This window comes from Drosophila arizonae, chromosome 3 (assembly GCF_054131065.1).
Source record: "Drosophila arizonae isolate 15081-1271.41 chromosome 3, UAZ_ARI_1.0, whole genome shotgun sequence".
Classification (NCBI taxonomy): Eukaryota; Metazoa; Arthropoda; class Insecta; order Diptera; family Drosophilidae; genus Drosophila; species Drosophila arizonae.
In genome coordinates, this window is record NC_142923.1 from 7,477,143 (window position 1) to 7,501,150 (window position 24,008).

Genomic DNA, 24,008 nt, shown 5'->3' on the forward strand with positions numbered 1-24,008 from the left:
CACCTGATATACATAGAAAGTCAATTACTTGAGATCAAATGCATTGCATATTTATTTGAAATCAATTCAAAGTTAGTCGAGTTTGCTTAGCAGACAAAATGAAGCAGAAGGGAGTGTATATATGTAGCATTAAAATATGCCCAGTTTTCATGACGTATATTAAAACCAGATTAGTCACACTCCCAGTAGGCGTCTGCAAAAAATATTCTTACTTTACACTAAACCAATACACTTCTTTTCAGTTTATGGGCGAGTATTAATACTGTAGGCCCATCGATGATAACACTTTAAGATCTCACACCATGAAACCTCTAACTTTACAAATACTGCTCATCTGTGTGGCTCGCATTTTCGGCTCTATCCTTAGGCATACGAATGTTGAGATGGCAGACGACATGGAGGATAAGCGGGTGGACTCGAATCCGTATTACTTTGATTTTAGCAGCAAGAACACACTATGCCCCAAGAATAAGTCCTGCATGGATGGTAGCAAGAATTTTCTGTGCCGCAAAGATCCAATGACACCGTCGAATAACTGTACCCGCTTCCTGCTTATCGAGAGTACCCTGCGCTCCAGGCTGAAGATGGTCCACGTGCACAATGGACTGCGCAACAATCTAGCCAAGCGCTATCGGATCGCCAATATGAATCTCGTCTATTGGAACATTCACCTGCAGCAAATGGCCGAACAGTATCTGCATACGTGTCGTCCATATTCCGATACATGCCGCATCATCGGCGAAATGGGATTTGAGGTTGGTCATAATTCGGTCTATGTGGAGCGTCATCATGTCGCTGTACTCTTTGAGTGGGAGGGCCGCACCGTGAGGCACTGGGTCATGGAACTGCTATCCATATTGCCCACGAAGCAAATGAAAAGTGATGAAAATAAAGAGCACACAAAGACCCTGGCCCAGGTGATGATGCCAAAGTTGGAATTTATCGGCTGTGCTGGGGCTATCATGTTCAAGGGCATATTTGTCGTCTGCTACTATTATCCGCCGGTTAAGAAGAAGCTCTCAGCGCAGCTAACATTTCTGAAGCACAACGAGACCTGCGTCTGCCCCAAAAATCGCCGCATCTGCTCAAAGCTCTTCAACAGGCTCTGCGGCAAGGATATAGAGAGCAGTGCAACAACAATTGAATTTAATGCACTAAACATTCTTTTGATAATATATTTCATTTGGATTTCGTTGACTCTGACGAAGATTTAAATCGTAAGCAAATTTCAAAATCGAATTCAGTGTGAAACGCTGTCCTTGGCAAAGGATCAGCCTTTTGCTTACATATTAAGAATATCAGAATAGTTTTTGAAGCAAGGTTAAAGAACAAAACTTGATTAGCACGAGGTCAGTGAAACAATTGAATGTATTGCCTCTAGCTAAACTTTTCCAGAGCTGCAATTAATTTAATAAAATTAAAACACACGAGGAAATACTTGCAAGACTTTTCTGCTATTCATTTCGGTTTCCCAAGAAACCAATTGATAGACAGCCGTCGAGCTAACTTGAAACTTGAAATGCGCCAAACAGAGCAGCACACGAAAGAGGCGGCATTCGATTTCAAAAGGAAACACAAAACCCGAACAGAAAGCAAAAAAAAAAAAAAAAAAAAAAAAAAAGTGTAAGACAAAAGGAGAAGAAAGCAAGTGAGCGTTTTGTACTCGTGAGGGGTAGACTTGAAGATACCCTGTGCAGACTTAAAAGTCGGCAATTTTACATAAAAATTAAAAGTAATATAGTCGGGAGTATCGAACTGTAGATACCCTCAATATCGTGCCCAAGACTTTTGGTTTTATGCTGCGTAATTAATTGTTGGATTTTTTTAATAAAAATTTCAGAGCATTTTAATAACATCTAAATATGATTAATTGTAATAAAAAACAAAATAAAACAAAAAAATACATTTCTATATTAAATACTTTTAGTAATTAATTTTATGGAAAGGCGATAGTACCGGAATTCAGAGATCTAAATATTTTTGTCATACAAATGAATCGAGTCAAGTTCAAATTGAGCCATTTCATCGAGTTCGCTTACAAAAATCGATAGCTGCTTCCGTTATTTTGTTATCGATTAAAAACCGTATCAAAAATCAGTTATAAAATTGTATTGCCTACAGCTTTACATATTTTAAAAATTGATATATGAGTATTTTATCAAATTTTTGTATTTATTATAATTTACCCCTCAGCACCCAAAGGCACCCTTTTCCCTGAAAATATATTGTTATATCAACTCATCATAGTTGATCGTCCTGTTCAATAATATAGATACATCTGTCATGCTTTGTTCCTTTTGTTACGAACACTTGCACAAAACCATCATGCCCTGACTCGCCACCATTTCCAGAGGAGAGTAAAGTGGCCCCTGGTTTTGGCTTGTCTAAATGCCCGAGAAAACACACCCACCGAATTAGCAAATCAAGCAGCGACGGGGCCAAAGCAGAGAAAAAGTCGGCAGTACCAGGAGCTCACCTCAGGGCCTACCCCATCTCAAGGCAACCCCTCTGCCATTCTCTTCCTGTCTGCCTTTGGTACTCTTGGGCTTCTAGTGGGTGCCCCTGGGCCAACATTTTTGTTTTGTTATTGAAGCATTTTCGGTTGATAAAACAAACGGCGATTGAGGCGTTCAAGTTTTTTGCTTTGCTGTTTTTTTTTTTTTTTCCTTTTTATTTATGTGTGTGGGGGGAAAAGTTGATTTCGTGTGGGTTTCGCTCTCGTGTTAATATACATAATAAAATATAATGATTATTATGTGGTCTGTGTGTGTGTGTGTGTGTGTCCGGACCCAGATGTGTTGGCAAAATACTTTTGGCATAATCAGGATAGCGCCCAAAGCTTCTCAAAAAAGAAAAACTTCCATGGAGTGGCGTAATCAAAGGCAATAGAAGCCGTCGCTTCTGTGTTTATCAATGATTCAATTCAAGTGCTCGTTGTTGTTGTTCTTGTTGTTGTTGTTGCTGGCAGTCTAATTTGTTGCTTGTTTTGACATCAACAGCTGACTCGACTCCAAGCGTGGTCATCATCATTGAGTCTGCCGCCTGAATTTTTATGAGAAAAGTGGCCCCATAATCATTACATACGACTGCCATTACCCGCCCAAGTAAAAAGCCAAAACAACAACAAAATGTTTATCATTACCCGTCAGGCTCAATCATATATATGTATATATACATATGTGTATGTGCTTAACTCCAACCACTCGTGAGCAAAAGCATGCGAATATAAAAGAAAAACTAGTTTTTATTGTTTTCGTTTGCAGCTCGGCTCACTTTTTGATAGAGTAATTTGTCAATAAAAATGATAACGTCTCTCTATCTCTTAGAATAATAGGTAAAAGTCTTTTCATATTTATGTGAGAGAAGCGAGACTGTCTACGCTTAAGCGCTTAAATAGATAAACGAAGCATTATTGCGCATATAAAACAAATATCTAGAATATATCTTCAATACTTTGGGATACTTTAACTTATTTTATGTTTGCATATATATATTATATTTGCTAAATTTGTTTAGATATATATTCATATAATTTATATATTATAAAAATATAGTAAAACATCTGCTTGTCTAATACCTCGCTGCTTAAAGATTGTTAAAGAGGTATATCTTTTTTTCAGACTAACTATATTTTCTTAAAATATTTTTATGATAGTTTCTTCTTAAACGGAAGGCTCCCGCAGTGGCTTAATCAACTTTTTTAGGTTTATACCAAATTAAATAAATTTATATTCATATACTCATATATATAATACATATACAAGTAGAGTTATTTTTGATAAGCTCTTTGATATATTTCAAACTAATTTTTGTATAAGCAAATGCTCGGAACTATTTGCTAGCTGTACCTTAAGGACTCACTAGCCCATATAGGTTTTTTTTTCACCAAAATGCATTCTATTACTCAAATTTAACTTTGTTTTGCGCTGCATTATTTATATTCCAATTAATTATTGATTTTCTTTGTGATAATATCAATAATTGCCTGTGGCAAATCACATGGCCCAAAGGCTGTTTTGTAAGCTTATTAAAATAAAGCTTGTTATTATTATTTTGTGTGTGTGTGTGTGTGTGTGTAAATCAGTGGTAAATGCAAATGTTTGCTTAACAAGCAGCCAAGTTATAGCTCGAACGCGTGTTTGTTTTTATTTATGCGGCCATTAACAATTATTTACAGCAGAGGGCAGCAAACATTCATTTGTTCGCTTTGCTGATAGCGCGCATACGCCCTGTTGCCCAGCGGCGTTGGCTGCTAATAAAATTTAAATATTGATTTATTTGCCTTTACCACTGCGGATTCAGTTTAATATTAGCTCCTGGCAGGCAAGTGTGTGTGAGTGTGTGTGTGTGTGCCTCGAGTGTGCCTAGTTTTGCGGCGAACGAACCACAAACGAATTGAGTCATTAGCGTTGATTTTAGAGTGCCATTAAACCAGTTAACGATGCCGTGCTCCGGCCAATCTTTAGCCAAGCATCAAATCATCAAAATCAAGCCTTATATTTTTGGTGTCACAATTGTGATTGCGTAGCTGAAGCTAAGCTCTCACACACAGCCATTTGCCAGAGAAGTGCAGCCATCAATTACGGCGCTGCACTCATAAACAAATTTGCGTATATTATCATTTATCATCCGATATATGTATGCAGAGTGGAGCGAGCATATACATATACATGAAATTCTGTATGTGTCGACGCTCCAGCTGTGCCCATTGTGCGCTCCATTTAGGCACTGCCAATGCCATAAACAATATTTTCTGTACTGAAATGAAAGTCAAGGCTGTCCGATGCTCTGTTTTCAATGGATAAACAATGAGAGGTGCTGGGATGTAGGTATAGATATATAATATCTATTATATTTATAATTAATATACAATTTAGTTTCAATCTTATCGGATCTTTAGTATTTTGTATAATTCCAATTTCTTAATTTCTATAATCTTGGTAAGACTAGACTGTTCTACACTGATATTGAATTGGTTTCGCCTCCAGTTAAACTGATCTTATCTAATCTGAATTATTTTATCCATATTCAACGAACCCATCTGGTAACTGTATCTTCCGAAAGAGATAGTCACAGTAGGTCGGTCAAACTCAACCCTGGACAGTCCTGTATAGAAAAAGAATCTAAGTGAATTGCGGTGAATCTAAAAATTTCAATATTTTCAATTTATTTCGATTTCAACTTAAGAAGCTCGTATTGATCCCTTTTATTTTTACCTTTAAAGATTTATTAATATGCATAGACTTTTTGTTTAGTCGAGGCGTACGATTTGTAGATATCAGCCTATAATTCATTAGATCATTACTTATATATACTCCAAATTATATTTAGTACATTTTTAGTATATATGTATTTGCTTTACTGCTACCGCTACTACTACTTTTGGTTAGAGTTAATATATTATATAGCCATTCAATGTCATCAAATTAAAAAAAAAAAAAAAAAAAAACGATAAGCACAATCGAAAACCGTTGCTAAAATATAATGAAATAAGCCTCCCGAATCCCCTTTTTCAATTGCACTAAGCTCCACAAAACCAATATACTCACTTAAAAACTTGAAACAAGTATGAAAACAAACTGCCAACGTTTAAGTAACCAAAATGTGTTTTTCTCAAGAACTGGAGTATTTTGTAAAAAAGTCCCGCTGCGTTTAGTGATAAGTGTTGCGGTTAATTCATTGCGCTCCCATTGCGACCAGGCAGACTCTCTGCATTTAACTTTAGCAGCAGTCGCAGCAGCAGCAACAACAATTCTCTCACAACATTTCTCAGAAAGCAACAAAAAAAAAATCATCAATTTTTATTTACTTATTTCTGCTTCTTTTTGTTTTTGCTTTTTGGCCAGCAAAAGTTTGGCTATCCTTGTTATGAGCGCTGCGACTTTAGCTGTTGTTTAGCAACACGCTAATGATCTTCTTCAGCATAATGATGTTGATGATGTGCACTTTTGCAGTGTTTGAAGAAGACTTCCGTTCACAAAAAAAGAAAATAGAGAGAGAGAGAGAGAGAAGTTAAAGAGAAGCAAAGCTGATGCCCGGACCAAGTGTGCATCATTTATCATGCAGTCGCCTAAATGATGCTGATGACTCTTAAAAGATTTGACATGAAACGTTAAAAGTCGTGAACCAGGAGTTCTATTTTCGATAGGGAGGTCGAGCATCGATCTAGATTACGCAGCTATTCTGTTGACCTCTTTGAAACGGAGGGGAGGTCAATCTATTCAATTGGGGGCGTGGCTGTTAGCACTGCTCCAATTGTTGTTCTCATGCTGTGGCAGCTACTCCTTTTTTGTGCTACCTTTTGAACTGACAATTTTTTTTTTAATTGGCTGGGCTTTTTTTTATAGAAAGACATGGGATTGTATGAGTTGTATTTTTTATTTATTGTGTTTTGTGTTTTCAGGTGTTTACGCGTTGATAAATGATTTTTCAATTGAAATTTTGTTGGCTGAGCTAAAAATGCTTTACTTTTTTTTTTATCGAGACATGATTTATTCTCAAACTACATTTTAGGGGTGATTCGATTTTATTTTGGTTGTAGTAGAAATTTATTATAGTTTGTGTTTTAGTTGAGGCTCATAATTTGTTATATTTATTATTATAAAATTTTTTAAAAATTATTTTTTAATTTAATATTTTTTTTAATTTCATTCTTTTAATTTTATTTTTTTATTTTGTTGAATTTGATAAAGTCTTATACAAAATAATTTTTTTTACCAAAGCTAATTCCAGAGTTAAATTTTATTTTGAATACTTATCTATAAATTATTATACTATAGTACACTAAATAAATCTATATAAAACATATTCTATAAAAAAAAATTATTTTTAATAATAGAAAATCAAATAATAAATGTTAAATAAACCAAAAATAAACAATTTTTTCCTATTTTTTCATAATTTTTCCAAACTCTAAATTTTAAAGAAAATGACAGAATTTTCGACTTTACTTTCAATTTTTTTAGCAACTCACTTAACATTCACTAAATAACCAAATTTCTTAATGAAAAACAAAATCTCAACATAAGCTCTTTCAAAACTCAGCTTTCATTTGTCATAAACTCCACATCAAATTCCAAATTAATATTTCAAAAATTTTTTGTTAGCTTTCATTTGTCATAAAATGTCATCAAAAGGTAATTACTTTTGTTTTATTGCCTAATGGTTTATGGCTTATGTTTCCTATCAATGATTTATAGGCATATTTAATTTCTAAATTTACATTTGGTTATTAATCCCAGCTCAGTATCAAGTGGCGAATTAATCATATTGCAAATGCTTAAGGCTTGCCACATTTCCAGGATTTGTGCAAACATGAACACACACACACACACACACACTCTCTCACATACACACCAACACATATACGAACACATAATATTAATTAACTGCTACAAATTTCGATTGTCATAAAACTGCGCAGACATGCGAGCAATTTGTGTCCCACCCACCCACACACACACACACACATACACAGTCACACACACACACCCACACACATTGCCTGTCAGCGGTTAAAAAGTTGCCTCACCCAAATAATTTTATGGCCTGGACGCGAGTTGTTTAACCCTTTTCGAAAGTTCACTTTCGGCCGGAAGTCGTTTCTGTATGTGTGTTTGTGTGTGTGTGTGTCTGTCTGAGTTGGCCTGCGCCTGGGCTTGGCTTGGCTTGGCTTGGCTCGGCTTGGCTTCGCATTCTAATTTGATTCATTCTAAGTTGCTGCCAACGACACGAAGCAGACGCGTTGCCCCATTCTGGGCCATAACCCACAAATGGCCACACCTCCCTACCCGCCCCCCTGCCTACCACTCTACCACCCTTTGCTCGTACCTTAGGTGCTAAGGCGTTGGCTTTGTGTTTGTTGTCCGCGATTTTGGGCAAGAGATTAGAAGATTTATACGCAGATTTTACACTTGTTAAATGACGCGCGCGCCAACTGCTGTTGTTGTTGTTGCTTGAAAAAACTGAAGGTGTGTTAGCTACAAGCTGGATTTAAGCACTCGCTTTTTCTGCTGCTGATGCTACTGCTGCTTAGTTTGTGATGAGTTCTGCGCGTTTTAATTGAATTTAGCCGACAGTGTCTACTGCAAGCTCTTAAGAGAGAAACAACACGAAAGACAGCTAATTAAATTGCTGACTTACTTTCTTTTTAGCCTTAGATCGGAGAAGATTACATTGTATTTACATTAGCAAAAATAATTTCTTTTGATTGAAATCGAGCATCTTTAGCTTTCCCTTTAATTGTTGAGCAAGAATTTTAGAGTTTAACTTTCCTTGTAATTATTTTAATAATTTAATAACAAGCGAAAACGAAATATTTTCCTTTGTAATTTCAAAATTTAGTTCATAACATTTTTTTGTAATCAAATAAATATTTTTGATAAATTGCTTACATTTTATGAAAAATTAGTTTATTAAAAAAATATGAATTTTGTAATAAATATATTTTTATATATATTTTTTCCTATCCTACATATTATACATTATTTTTCTTATTAATATTATTTATTTTTTTAAGTAGCATAAAAAGTTTTCAAATTTTTCTAAAACGAGCTGTGCTTTTTTTTTTTTTTTTTTTTTTTTTTTTTTTTTTTTTTTTGAATTTCTATCATTTGCTGCTTTCTCAAAAATCGATCATAGATTTTCCCTTCACAGATAAGACTCATTATATGCTTTATCAAAATTTCATTAAATTTTTGGTAAATGGCTTTTCTGGATCTTCTTTTTTTTTTTTTTTGCCGCGCCCCAACCTTCTTTAGATTAGAGGCTGCATAAATGCGACCCAAAGACGCGGGAAGAAATTGTTTAACTTATCGAAAAACTATACATCATGGGCTTAACCGATATCGTTCACAGCACAAATTGTAAAAAAAAAAAATCGAAAATGAAAATAAAATAAGAAATCGAAAATATTTATCATGCTGTATTAATCAATTTCATATGCTTCACTTTTTCGGCTGAGCAGGAGTCGAGAGCTCTCGCTAATAAAAAAGCTGTCCCGCATTTGATATAGGCACTGATAACGACAACAACAACAACAAATGGATTGTCCATGTTTTTATTGTTGTATTTCTTTTTGTTTGGGCTGTTGGGGCTTCTTTAATATGAGTTTGGAGCACGCATGCACCCGCACGAAGCTGCTGCAGACGGCAGCTTGAAAGAGTCTCCGATGCGACTGAGCTACAAAAACAATTTTGTTTAGGCACGCTAACCGTGGCCACCGAGAGAAACAAAGCCTGACCCCGCCCCCTCCCCGTTCCCCAACTCAATGTTGACCGTCTTGAAACGAGGCCAAGCCCAAATCCAAAAACTCATCATTAACCATTAGCGACGTCATCGATGAAGTAGCTGTCGTTGTTGCTGCTGCTGTTGTTGTTGTTGTTGTTATTGTTGCTGCTGTTTCGCTTAATTAATTGTTAATTAATTAACATAGATACAATGCGTGCGTGTGTACTTGGGCCAACAACACATTTTCACGGCTGCCGTTCGCTGCTGTTGTTGTTGTTGTTGTTGCTGTTGTTGTTGCTGTTGTTGTATCATAAATATGGCATCATAATCTTGTCGCTTTGTTCGATTTTCAAATTTTTGGTCTTCCAACCGCAGCACGCAGCGGCGCCAATTTTCGAGTTTTTCCATCTGTTTTATTTCGGGGGTTTTCAAATGCCGCAAAGACTAACAAAACGCAATATTCGAACAGCCACAGCCACAGCAACAGCAACAACAACAATAACAATTTTAAAAGAATTCATTTGCGTGCCGCTCATTGTTTTCACAGGTGCCGGGGTCAACATCAAAATGCGGAGCCCACCACAATGAGCTGGCATCGGAGTGAGGCACGCTGCACGCGACACACAAAGACACACACACATACCAACCCACACACACACACACATGAACCCAGCTCAGCGCGTTCCACAAAATGTATTTTGGCATTTTATGTTGTTTTTGTTGTTTTCTGTCTCCTTTGTGGTCAAGTGACGAACAAATTAGCTGAAATCGAGCATATGAATTAAAAAATACCTGACAAGGGGCAGACAACTGGAATTTGAGCTAATATGCTATCATGTGTCCCAGTGCCTAGACATATTCATTAAGTTGAATGCCATCGGAGCTCAGGTAGAGCCCCATAGACAGAGCAGAGATCATGTCAAATTCGAATTCTGGTAGCGAAAAAATTGAAGTTGACATGAATTTTAATTGACGACAGTTTGGAAGGATAAAAAATATGAAAAAAAAAAAACAAAAAAAAAAATAATAATGATAATAATAATAATCATAATAAAACAAATATAAAATAAAGTGTAATTTGATATACCTAAAAGACAATATGTCTTGATAAATATTATGTCAAAAGCCATCTAAATATTGATAGTTTCAGATCAGCTGTCAGGTTAACAATGTTAATGTTGTAGTAAACTAATAACTATGCTTATAATTTGACAAGATGATAAATAGAATGATTAAGAGAAAAGAGAAGTAGACTTTGTTTCATTTTCAGCGAAAACCAGAGATATAATTGAAATGCTTAGAGAGACAAAGTGAGAGTAGAAAAATTAAAATTTTTTTTTAATTTTCCAAGTAGTAAGAAAACCAGAAAGAGAAGGGGCTAGAATATAGAGAACTAATAGGAAGGAAAGTAACTGAGAGAGAGAAAAAGTGTGAAAGACAATTTGAATGAGTGGAAGATTCAGAGGTATATAGTGAAATGAGAGTAAAGAAGGTGAATTAGACTGAGGGGGAGAGCGAGAGAAAGTGAGACATGGCAAAAATAAAGTCAAATAAAATTAAATGTGAATGCGAAAACGAAAGGGGAAATAATAAGAAGTAAAAAGCGAGACGGAGAATGACAGAGAGAGAGAGAGAGAGAGGAAAGAGAGAGAGAGAGAGAGCGAAAAAGACAGAGGCAGGCAGAGATTGGCTTTGAAAGTGAAAGACAAAGAGGGCGAAAGAGAGACAGGGTGACAGACTAAGAAAATAGGAGAGAAAAGGATATATAGAGTATAAAAAAAATTTGATAGAGCTAAATACTAAGATATAAAGAGAGAACAGGAGAGAATTTCGATTACGAAAGATATCTGGGAGTCAATAATGGAGCTCAAAACTAAGACAAAGAGAGAGAGAGAGAGAGAGAGAGAGAGAGAGAGAGAGAGAAAGAAATAAATATGAAAAGTTTCAATTACAAAAGACATAAAATGCAATTAAACTGGGAAACATTTACAATAAGGGAAATACGAGAACGATTCATTACGAAAATTGAAAGCTCGCCAATACAAATTTGTTAATTCATTATAAAGCTGTTCATTATATATGTAGTTGCATTTATGAACTGTTGACACCACTAATGAGAATTTATATCACAATGTGAGTCATATGTGCATTAAAATTCCATATGCAATGCATAGCCAACTGTCATAGCTGTAATATAATCATAATCTAAGTTGCATTTCATATACCAACTCAATCTGGCTGAACACAAATAAAAACTGCATTGCGCACTCTAATTTTTAAAGCATTTACCGCACGCAAAACTCACATCAGCATTTGGCTGTGGCCAAAAAACCAGTTACATATCTACAACAACAACAACAACGACAGGCACATATAACAATAACAACATCATTTGACTGGCAATGGCAGTAACCAACATGCAACACACAACAACTCGCCCAAAAGCTGGCGGCACAGAGCCATCAACAGCGGCAATTCCGACCGCAGAGGCAAGTGAGAGATGAGCTACAAAATGTATCTATGTATTTGTATGTGTGTGTGTGTGTGTGTTTGTGTGTATACATATCTAGTTATTATTGAAATTAAATTACCTCTAATTGAATCTGAAATGGTCAATAAAATCGCATGCCGACAACTATTTTGTATATTGGCTTTGATAGCGCCCGCCGTCGGCTCATTGTGTATCTGTATCTGTATTTGTGTTCACAAACTGTTTGTCCGCTCAATTTGCATATGTATATATATATCTGTTGTAAATACATTGTGTAAATATATATAAATCGTCGATGTATGGCAAAATCTTTGAAATTTTTTCTTGTTTCATTTTAAACAAATGCAAATTGAATTAATTGTTGTTATTTCCCTCAGATCGGCTATCGCTTAATGCGTCAATTTGTCTTTGTCTGCCGATTAACTATTCGGATAACAGATCTATTATGATATGTGGAAATTCCTGAACAAAAAAAATAAAATAAAATAAATAAATAAATAAATAAAAATAAATAAATAAATAAATAAATAAATTAAAATTAAAAAAAAAAAAAAAAAACACACACACAGTTCTGACTTATGTATATAAATTTTTTTTTTAAATATCAAAAATTTTTTTGAGTTCCTGAATAGTAAAAAAAAATAAAATAAATAAAAATTATCGTATGCCTATTGCATAATAATTTTTAAAAATTTCTTTAGGTATGATAAATGTATTAAAAATTGCTCTGAACTCTTTGATCTTTGTCGGTGTCACAGAGAATGTTAAATTTCCTATAAATATGCTCAAACGTGACTCAATTCAGTTGAAAGCTAAAATCAGCTTGATCAATTCACTCCTCATACTTGTTTAGGGATATGCAATAAATATTTTACAAGAATTGCTTGAATAGCAATTAAGAAGTCATTCAGTATATATGGATAGGCTCAAAGATATTTATATAGATGATCGGAAAAAAAAAATACCAAACGCGATCGATTCTCAGCGTAAACGCTAAACGAATGATCTCTAATTTCTGCTCTGGACTCTATAATTGTTCGCTTGTTAGCCCAGCGAGCTAATTCCACTTCAATTTCCATTTAAGCACTTAGTGGAAAAAGCACGTTTTATTTCTCATGAACAATTGACGCGAAGATCGCTTGGACGTGTAGAGAGCAGAAGAAGATCACTCAGATCGACAACATGAAATCAGAGACAGTGACAGCAACAGCAATAGCAATAGCAATTGCAATAGCGACAGCGACAAGAAGTCAGAAAGCTAATTAGGTTTAAAGAACAGGCACAAGTAAACAGCAAGATAAACAATGATGGACAGACACACAACAAAAGGGAGCGCGAGAGAGAGGTGAGTGGAGATCAGCACAGATCAGTGATCGACGGGGCAAAAGTAAATTACATGCGAACATGAAAGATGCAGATAAACATGCCAAACAAAATAAAACTCATGACGATCATTAGGCAGGCAAGCAGCCAGGCAGCCAGGCAACAGCGACAGCAGCAACAACAACAATGACAAGGCAGTCAGCGAATTGATGATCAGTCAGTGATCTATCGACTTGCCCCTACTTCTTCTTCTCCTTGTTGTTGTTGTTGTTGTTATTATGTATGCCAAACAAAGTCACAACATGTGGACAACATGAATAAAAATAAACAAAAACGGCAAGCTACAAATAAATTGATGTAGCTATAGAACATGCTCAACTGATCAACCGATCACCAACATCATCATCATGATCATCATCATTGTCGGGTTGGTCATTAACCATTGCACAAGTGCAACCTGATTTGGCATTGGAAACGATATCGCAGTGCGCATAGCTCCGTGTGCCTTCAATCACAGCGCATTCCATGGAACTGTTTAGCGTTTAAAGCGCCTGTCGCGACCCTCTGCGCGCCCTGTGATCTGTGACTGTCTGTCTGCCTAGAGACAATACGAAAATTGGCAACAACAAAAAATAATACAAAATATAAATAAGAATGTGATTGAGAATGCGAATGGGGATGAGCTTGAGCAGAAGGTAGGACATGCAGGTAGAGATGCACGAGGTCCTGCACTTGTCCCAGACGCTTGGGCAATTCTGGCCATAAGATTTATTTGCACGCCCGCGCTTAAGGGGCCGGTTTGGCCTTAACTCCGCCGACCATATTTCGTTGCCAACAACAGCATCGACAGCCGCACCACAATTGCAGCCAAAGACAGAAAACCGAAAGCCGAAAACTGAAAACTGAAAACGGAAAACTGAACCTGAACGTACGACCCGCGCTCCGGGCCAAACAAATCTTGCGCGTGACTTTGCATTTGTTCAGGCATCGTCTTTATACCCTGTACAGAGTGCGGGATGATGGGGTGTATATATTGTTTGCATATAAATATGATTAGTGCGCTGAAGATATGATCAGTAGCTTGAAGATTTGTCTTCTTCTATTACAATAAATCATATATTTTTATTTTCATTCTTTTTTTTATGAAATAATATTCATCATTTTTTTTTTTTTTTTTTTTTTTATATATATTTTTTTATTAATTTAATTTTTAACTATTTTTTGTTTATTTATTTTTTTTAATCTTATATTTGCCTATTTATAGCATATTTTTATTTATTATTTATTTATATTTCTTAATGTATTTTTATTAATTATTTGAATTATTATTTATTATTAATATATATTTTTATGTACTTTGTCAATTCTCTTAATTATTATTATTATTTTTTTTTACCCTTTTTATTATTAATTATTTGAATTTTTGCTAGCTTATTTATATTATATTTTTATTAAATTAAATTTTTTTTTTTTTTAATTTATTTAAATTATTATTTCTCTTTTATATAACCATTCAATATACAAAATAAAATTGTTATATCTTAGCGACCCAATATATATGTCAATACAAACGTCTGCAGGGTATCTGCAAGTCGTGCGCTCTCCCTGCCATGACTCTTGGTATTTGTTCGTTCGTTGTTCGTTTTCTTTTTGGCTGTTTCCTCTTTTGTGGCAAAAAGATTCTCACGCGACTTTGCCCAGGGGCTTTTCAAATTGGTTGACAAACTAGCAGCATCAGCACCTACTTCCTTCAACTCGCCCCACTGCCCGCTTCACCGCCCCGCCTAGCCGGGCTTAACTTAAGTAATTGTATTTCGTAGTTATTCTAATATGTTTATCGGAATTGCGATTTTCTGGGTCTTTTGCGTCTCTGGCATCAGAACGTGCAGCGCCCCCAGCTTTCGCTTCACTATTTGCAAATTAAGTGGTAGCCAAATGTGTTCCAGGCCTGACGACTCGACAGAGGCCCGGATATGGATACTCATTGAGAGCAGAGTGTAGGACTGTTGGAGGAGCGTTGGGGCAGCGAGTGAATGAATCGTGGCTTAGGTCGGTGCAGTTCGTTTAATGAAACAATTAGTTGCGGCGCTTGCAGCATCGTTAATCGTGGGAGAATCGAAAGCAATTGTATGCATATTGAAGGAAAACTTCTCAGCTTCAAGAATCGCTGTAGAAATGTGATTTAAATTATGTTGCCGATCTTAGAAGGGAACGAAAAATGTTATCTAATTAGCTATTTAGATTCTAATGCTTAAGAGATCAGTTTAAGATCTGAATGGATCGGTCTTACGTTTCTCCTACCTCTATAATGAACTTAAGAGAAATTGATATTTAGATGATCGATAATTGGGCTGTTAGAGTGAAGTAAAGATCAGTTTAATATCTTAATAGATCAGTTTTAGCTTTCTCTTGATTCTGAAGGTAAGTTGAAGAAATACTTTAAAGAAGTTGAGATTTGGATGATCGATAATTGAGCTAAAGTAAAGATCAGTTTAAGATCTTCAGAGAACGGTTTAAGCTTTCTCTTACTTGTACACTGAAGCTTATGAAATACTTAAAAGAAAAGATATCAATGATTGCTGCGAATTTGATAGAATATACAATCAGTCTCAGAGCTTTAAGAGATCAGAGATCAGTGTTCAGTTTCTTAAATGTTTTTGGGAATTTTAGGAAAACTTAAATTTTTCTCTGGTTCACATATCAAAACTTGGGTTAGCTTATTAGGCTAATTTAACTCACATGCAAATTTAAAACATTTTCAAGGGCTCTTATCAATTTCGCTTCTCACAAAAAAGTATTAAAAACATTCAATGCACAGGATCCTGCTGATCGTTAAACGGAAACTCTAATCTAACTTCCCTTTCTCCCTTTCCTATTAATTTTCATTTTGATTTACCCCTTGTGTTTGGGAACTCTTTAGCGGCACATTCAAATGGAGCCCGCTTAATGAACTCGAACTGAAGTTGAATACGAATGGTATATATGTATATGCCATATAAATATGATAAATGCAAACATCCTCTTTAAAGGGCAGCTCCAGCTTCAATCGTGCACATGCTTTAATGCGCTTCAAGTGGGACCTCGGGATTAGCCAGAGGCTGCGGCAGGAACGTCATTCGCTCGGTGCGACTTCATTAAGTGCGGTTCATATTCGCAAAAATAATAAAAAACCGTATTATGAGCCCCAGTTGATTTATAAGTGCTTCGGTGGAGTCCAGAGGCGTATAGCTTAAAGGGCAGCCACACCACACTCACACACATACACACACACACGCACACTGAGAATCCGCGACAATTTCTCATTTTTGAGTGGAACGAGAATCGAAGCAGTGACAGAGCAGAGAAGTAGCTCAACCTGATGAGCAATTGTGCAGAACTTTACACGACAAGGGCAAGAGAGAGGCAGTGATAGAAAGAGAGAGAGAGAGGGGAAGATGGCATGGGTAGCTTAGCTTAGCTAGGGTACAGGCAACCGACAACAGACAACAGACATTGATGTCTACTGGCAGCTAATCGACGGGGGCACCAAAGAAACGTGAATTTCACTCAGGGAGGGGAAGTTGTGATGGTGTGTGTGTGTGTGTGTGTGTTGGGGGTTGCGCGAATGGAACGTGTGGGTCAACTGTTTTTTGTGTGCGTGGCGCACACAGTGCCTGTTGTAAGTAGACTGACAAGGCGACCCATTTGCTGTTTTCACTTGTGCAACATTTCACAGACACTTCACCGAGAGCAGATACACGGGCTTACTTTTTTTCCTACATACCCTGTACATACTCTGTAGTGTGAAAAGCGGGCATATTGCAATAGACATGAGAGGCTCTCTAGAGAATAATATTTCTCTATTGTAGCTATACTGATTTGGCTAAAAAATATGTCGAGAAGATCGGTATTTAAAGGGCCTGAACATCTTGCAGCTGAAAGTTCTGCTACTGGAAGCTGGCTTAGCTGCCCCCGTCTTAAAGAGCCACTGAGCTAGCTCTTAACCTAAAACTATATCACATATTGCTATCATTTATGCTTTATATTCAACTACAAATTTCAAATGCAGGTTCATATTCAGCTAGATTTAAGTATTAAAAAAAAAAATAAATAAATAACAAATAAAATTAAACCTACATCTTAAATATAATATATTATAAAATACTCATATATATAATACTAATCTTAAGTCTTTAATCAGAAGTAGTTTACCCAAAGCTTTTCAGCTCTCTTAAGACTAAATCAACTGCCCGCATTTGCAAACCTGTTTACAGGGTATCGATAGCCTTATCAAATTTCTCATTTGTCTTTATTTTCGTGCTCATCTTCATGTTGCTGTTGTTGTTGTACGCCGCCTTGAAGAACATTAAACGTGCTTGTATGGCAGTAACTACTATTGCTATTAGGATTGACGACGACGACTTCGACTTGTCGTTGTTGTTGTTGCAATTGCTGCTGCTGCAGTTGTTGCTGTTGTTGTTGCTGTAGTTGTCTAGTTCAACTTTTTGCGGCGGCTTCCTGCAAGTTGTTTCTCTCTTTTTTTCCATTTTAGTTCAAGTAGAGCTGAAGCTCAAGCCGAAGCTGGAGCTGGAGCTGGAGCTGGAGCAGTACCAGTGCCCGAGACTAACGACGTATTTATGCCAAGCGACAAACTGTGGGAACAAATAAAAATTTAGCAAAATGCGAGCGCGACGAACGAAGTGCCACAGTGGGGGGAGCAGGGCGGCTGGATGAAGCGGCCGAGTGGCAGTGGGAGGCACACACAGCGGCAGAGCACACAGCAACAACTGTGCTGCTAGACACTCTCAGTAGAGATGAGAACGTGAACCAATTTAACGAGTCGTTTATTCTTAATGTAATTTGAAGTTGATGAACATACTTAATTAAGCACTTAACTATGTAAATAATTAGAATAAAAAAATATATTTATATTTAACTATATTTTTCTTTTCGTCTCTCTAGAATATAAACTTTTCCAATCGATTTATCAATCACATCAACTCAATTTTATTAGAATCCATGCAATTCTATAGCCATATAAAATGATTTGAATATAATTCTCTTTTCGCATGTTCCTCAAGTCATGTCAAGTAATTCGCTTTTCACATTTGCCCGCCTCAAATCATGTCAAACTGAATTCGTGTCACGCACGCATCACCAGCTCAGCTGAGTACGCTTCACTGAATGCTGTCAAAAGTTGTTTTTTAAGAATTTTGTTTGACGCGACTATCATTAATGTCAAAACTAGCGAACTGACAATATTGTAAACCCATCGATAATACAATATTTCCACTGTCGCCCTCAATTTGCAGCAGTTTGACATTTCGGATCGCATTCCACTTGGGAGACAAAACAGAGGCAGCTCTGTTACTATACCAACAGTTTTTTTTTGTTATTTTTTATTATTTTTTATCGCAGCCAAATTTCTCGCTGTCATTTGTTGCTGCAGCACAAAAACAATGCAGCAGCAGCAACAACAATCGTAAAATGCCTTTAAACCGGGCCCTGGGTACGTCACGATTTTCGCGCGCATCTTCATCATCATCTTTCACCCAGCTCCAACCAGCACCGTCTCCCACACCCACTGGGAACGCAATGGAACCAAATCTCTTCAGCTCAGCTTGACTCTCTGACTGGGCTCTCGATTCTCTTTCCTTTTCTGTTTTGGCAATTTCTACTGGCATTATATTGCTGTCAATTCCTGTTAAGCCAGCGACAATAGCAACACCAACAACAACAACAATATAACACATTTTAGTGTTGAGCAGTGCAATTGAAACTTCAGTTGAATTTTGTGGCCTGCTGAAGCCTTTGGGGAGTAAGAATCGCTTTAAAGCAATACAACTTTGTGAAATTCTCTTGTATGAAATTAAGTTGTCAAAGCCGTCAAGGGATATCTGATTGTTATATTTCCATCAGGTATATTGGTTTTGTATGATAACAGACCAAATTTTTAAAAATGGATATTATAGAAAATATGTACATATATCATTTGTGTTTTAATAATAGAAAAGTCCGATAGTAATCGAAGTTATATAGAAACATTTCGAATATACACACACACATATAAGGAATAGAAATGTAGGCCATTCTATGTACAAAGGATTTTCCAGCACTGAAGCATCCATTGAACCCTTTCATATATATATATATATATAACTATATATGTATTACATGGTCATTCTAATACTAATTAGTTATTTTATTAGTCAAAAGTGTAGCTAGCCTCTGCCTCAAAAGTTAGTTTCCATCTCAGCTATTCAGGCATTGCTTATGCTAATAAAGTACGATTTGGCATCGTCAAAAGGCTAAAATTTGCAATTTTAAAATAAATACACACACAAACATTTGCATTTATGAGTATACTCATACACATACACATACACATACAGTCGAGACAGTGTAAAATAGGTTCTTCATTTTACGAGCTCAGCTTGGCAACACCCACAATTGGCCCACTTCCCGCTCTTATCTGCTTCCCCTTCTACCTCATCAACTGTAGCATCATTTGGCCTTTTGCATTGGCAGACTTTGCTTGCCCCCTCCTCAACCTGGCTCCCCTCTACAGACTCCTCTCCCTTTTTACCAGTTTCGCGTCATAATAGTAAAAACAAATTGCGGCAATTGCATTCATCATTAGGCGCTGCTTTTGCTGGCTGCTTAGGGAACTGCGCCAACTGCCCCCCCCTCTCTCTCTCTCTCTCTCTCTCTCTCTCTCTCTTGGAGTTGTTTTTGTCTTGGGGGCCATAAATGATTTTTATGAACGAGTTTACATTCCTTTAGCTAACGTTACGTTGCCCGACAAGTGGCCCATTGGCTAGGGTATGTGAGTGTGTGTGTATGTATATATATATATATATGTGTGTGTGTGTTTCTGTGTGTGTGTGATTTGTTGCAGTTATCAGCATATTTCACTGCGAAAGCAGCCGCCACAAATTCTCTACCTCTCTCTTTCTCTCTCTCTCTCTCTCTCGCTCTCACTTGTTCCCTCTCTTTCGCTCTTTGAGCAAGACGAGACATCATCAACATCAACATGAAAGCCAGGCATCAGGCACCAAACATCAGGCACTTGGAACCAGGCATTGCTGACCCTCTGGCCCCGCCCTACAGCCTTCTTTGAGTGGGCGTCATAAGTCAGATTTATGTGTGCAAATAGTGGGTGAAGCACTTCCTCATCTCTCTCGCCCAGTTGACGCCTTCTTTGACTCTCTCTCTCTCTCTCTCTCCATGTGATTTGTGACTTGTTGTTTAAAAACTTTTGTCCCCAGGCGCATTTTTTGAGCTTTGCTGCCAACAACACCAACACTGCCAAGAGGTTGACATTCTCTAATAACAAAAGAGAAATGGCCCGAGTCAAATAACAAAAATGTTGCTCACTCAAGATAATTTTCTCGAGTGAAACGAGTGTCAGCAGCGGCAAAAATATCAACTTGCAAGATGGTGATAGCAGCAAGTTCAGAAAGGATCTGGAAATTGAGAAATTTTCAGGAAATTTGCATAGCGCAAGCCAAAGAATATATGAGAGGGATTTTCGAAAAATATTCATAAAACATAATCTTTAATATCTAAAAATCTGACAATTGATAAATTCCCTTCAGTAAGGAAAAGAATCAAATTTAGCCAAAATTTAAAATATAATGAAGAGCTACAAATTTGATAGGAAACAAAAAACTAAAAGCAAACAATTTTAATAAATTCTGTTAGAAAGCATTTATCAAACTAATCCAAGAAGATGAAATTTTATTTATCGCTCGATAGCTTTGTTCTTTCTGCAATCTTTGTCAAAATAAGAATATCAAAATTAATTTTTGAATAACATTCATAATCAAGATCTGAATAATGTCTTCTAAATATCATGAATATTTATAAATTATAATTAACAAACTGAGGACAGACCAAAAGTTTTGGATAGGTAAACAAATAAAAATAAAAAATTTTTTTTTTTAATTTTAAATTTCGAAGAATAAAAAATGTTTTATTAAAAATAAACTTTTATAGTTGTCAGCTTACAATATATTCAACATTTTTGTTCATATCCATTCTCTCAAAACTACTTTGCATCGTTTCTGGTCTTCACTTTAGCAAACTTAAATTTGTTACCTGCTTAAATTACTCCTCAAATACGTTTCTGATTATAATCATTATTAAGGTATAATCAGCACCAAAAACCTTTTGAATCTACTTTATATAATAAAAGACTCGAGCTTATATAAAGACCGTGTTTAAAATAATTCGCAGCGCTTTGCCACAATGAACTGTTAATTTAGAGGCATAAAACATTAAATATGATTACTTGTAAATTGTTAAAGGCAAAAACAAGCTGCGGATCGCTGGGAGCAATCCTTATCTTAGCGAGTGAATCTCACAAATTATGGTATGTACATAAATATACATCAGTATGTATGTAGATGGCCTGTAACCATTAAATTGTCCATTTTTCACACCGCCTGCCGCAAGAGAAGACCCAAAAGGGAGCTACGAAATATGTGGAATACGAAATATGCATGTGCAATATGCAAGTGCATAAATCACAATTGAGAGATAGAGATAAAGTTTATTATGGGGATAATATAGATACAGTGCGCATACAATAAAGAAGAAACGCATTTGGTAAGGAAGATGTTTGGCGTGAAAGATTTATAGAAGAAATATGGGAGATATCTCTATGCAACGTGGGCATATAAAGTTGTCTAAAAGTAGATTTTCTTTGCACTGCTTTTACTGTAACGAATGATACAGTGTTTTATAGATAGAAATAGTATGAAAAGGAAGACTTGATATGATGAGAGACGAATTCAAAGGGAAATAAAAGAGATTTATTGGTAAATAAGTTTAAAAAAAAAGTTTATAGTTTTTACGGTATTCAAATATAAAGTTTTGAAATAATATAGATCTATATTATATAGAAACTATGCTCTATTAGAGTATATGTGTTGTGCATTATGTTTGAATAAAAACTGTTTCAAGCTCTATATTGAATATTTGATTTTGTATGTGCTTAAGTTCAATTCAAAAAAATATATTGTTTTTGCAAAAAACCTTTCGCTCACATAATTTTTAATGTATCACTGCCTAAAGTAGGCTTAATATAACTATAATTCCAAGACACAAAAAATATTTGTCCAGCCCAAGTCAATCGCCAAATGAAGTGGTTCATTTTACGAGCATTCACTGTTGCTGCTATACATAAAGTGCAGTTATGCTTACCCCAAATCTATGTGGCCACACGCGTCCGCCTGCTCAAAGATAATCCGCCATTGCACTTGGCAAAAAAAAAATATGTATAAGATTTAACGTATGGACGAACGATTTTTATTCTCGCTGGCATAAACAATTCACTTGGGCGCCTAAAATAAACACTTCATTATTAGAAACACATGCTTGGGACGGGGGGCGGCTCGAAGGGGTTTAGCGCCCAAAAATAAATACGCCTGCATACATATGTATGCAGCTATTGGCCTCTCACTCTAGCTTACACTGGCGGGCGTAGCGGCGGAAATGAATGCAAAAAAACAAAACGAATGCAAATGATTCGATGGGGAGAAGCGCGAGTGCGAGAACAACAAATGCAAATGTACCGTTAATGCTAAAACTCCGCAGCGAAACGAAAATGAAAGCGAAAACGAGAACGAGAGGAACTCCAAAAATAACTTTACACAGAGCGTTTGATGTAAGCAAAAGACGCGCGTGCACTCGATCTCCTTTTTCCGTTATTTCAGTAAGAATTGTAATTTATGCGATTTATTCTTAGGCACATCTCCCACGCCCACGCACTGCCCAACTATTGCAATTGCTTATTTTTCATACACATACACACACAGCTTAAACACATTTTCAATTGGATTGCCAAAGACGCAAACGAATTAAATTGAATTGACGAAATCGTCGAAGAAGCAATTGAAAATCTCTCTTTCACTCCGCTCCGTGTGTCGCGCGCGCTTCGTGTGTTCAAATCGAACTGAAAGGCAAATGTGACGATCGCTTCTTCCAATTGGATGCTTTGCGTGCTGAAGTGGTGGTGCGATCGTGAGTGGCCATTGAGCACGAAACGACACGAAATATAGCTCGTTGTTGTTGCCGGCAGGCGCATCAATTCGTGCTGCGAAGCAAAACACGAGAGCGACTCGTTTCTAGCACTTGGTGTTGTCTTCTGTAGCCAAAGAGAGGAGAGCGAGAGAGCGCATGAACTATGTTTTGACCCCCACACAGTTGTTGTTGGTAGCTATCCCGTTGCACGTGTTGTTTGGCCGTGTGAAAGATCCGAAGAGCGCGAAGAGATTGAGCCCCTGAGAGAGCGAGAGAGTGTGCGCGTTCATTTTGCGGCGTCCGAAAGCCGGTAAAATGAACGTCAGTTTGTTTATGTTTTGAGTGAACGCGCACGCGGTATTCAATGATGATGAATTAAGTGCAAAGGTAATTCAAGTGAATTGAAGTGCAGTAAAAAATTATTTAACTTTATATGTACATATGTATTAAAAAATACATGGATAGTAAAGTTCACATTTCTCTTACCTAGCTTGCCATCTGTTCTGAAACCGTTATTCTATGCAGCCTTGAAGCTTCCATTTGTGCTCATTAGGCGAATGATAAAGCAAATACACACATACATACATACGCACATACTTCCATTTCTTGTCATTATGAGAATAATTATAAATCAAAATAGCTGTCACTGCCGTGAAATGTGTGAAAGAGGAGAGAAAGAGACGGACGAGCGGCACAGTGGTCGATGAGTGGGAAAAGCCGCTGCACTAAAATGCGCTAATGATGGAAAAATCGTTTCGGTCGCCACTCTCAGACTTGACCCAGTGAAATTTGTGCCGGCATTGAAACCAGTTTTTGGAACTGAGGATTTATTGGTAACAGGGGAGAGGGTCAGCGAAAGGGGTGCGGGGGTCTGTTGGCGTTGCATTATTGAAAATGTGTGACAATTATGAAAGGCGATCGACGGCGCGATATAAATGGCTGGCGGGACAACAACAAAAGC

At 36.6% G+C, this 24,008-nt stretch overlaps 1 protein-coding gene across 2 annotated transcripts in view; it reads right to left on the reverse strand.

Moving 5' to 3' along the window:
- Nucleotides 1–22,976, reverse strand: part of CadN (neural cadherin) — a 199,378-nt gene extending 176,402 nt beyond the window's left edge. Inside the window, exons 1-2 of one of the 2 annotated variants that reach the window (XM_089465428.1) lie at nt 22,835–22,976; nt 22,229–22,368 (exon numbers count right to left, since the gene is read on the reverse strand). The gene's annotated coding sequence lies outside the window, so the exon portion shown is untranslated. Of the gene's footprint in view, nt 1–11,819; nt 12,139–22,228; nt 22,369–22,834 lie in introns of those variants that run through there. The other variant, XM_089465427.1, reaches the window with a different exon arrangement.
- Between the last annotated feature and the right edge of the window lie 1,032 nt (nt 22,977–24,008).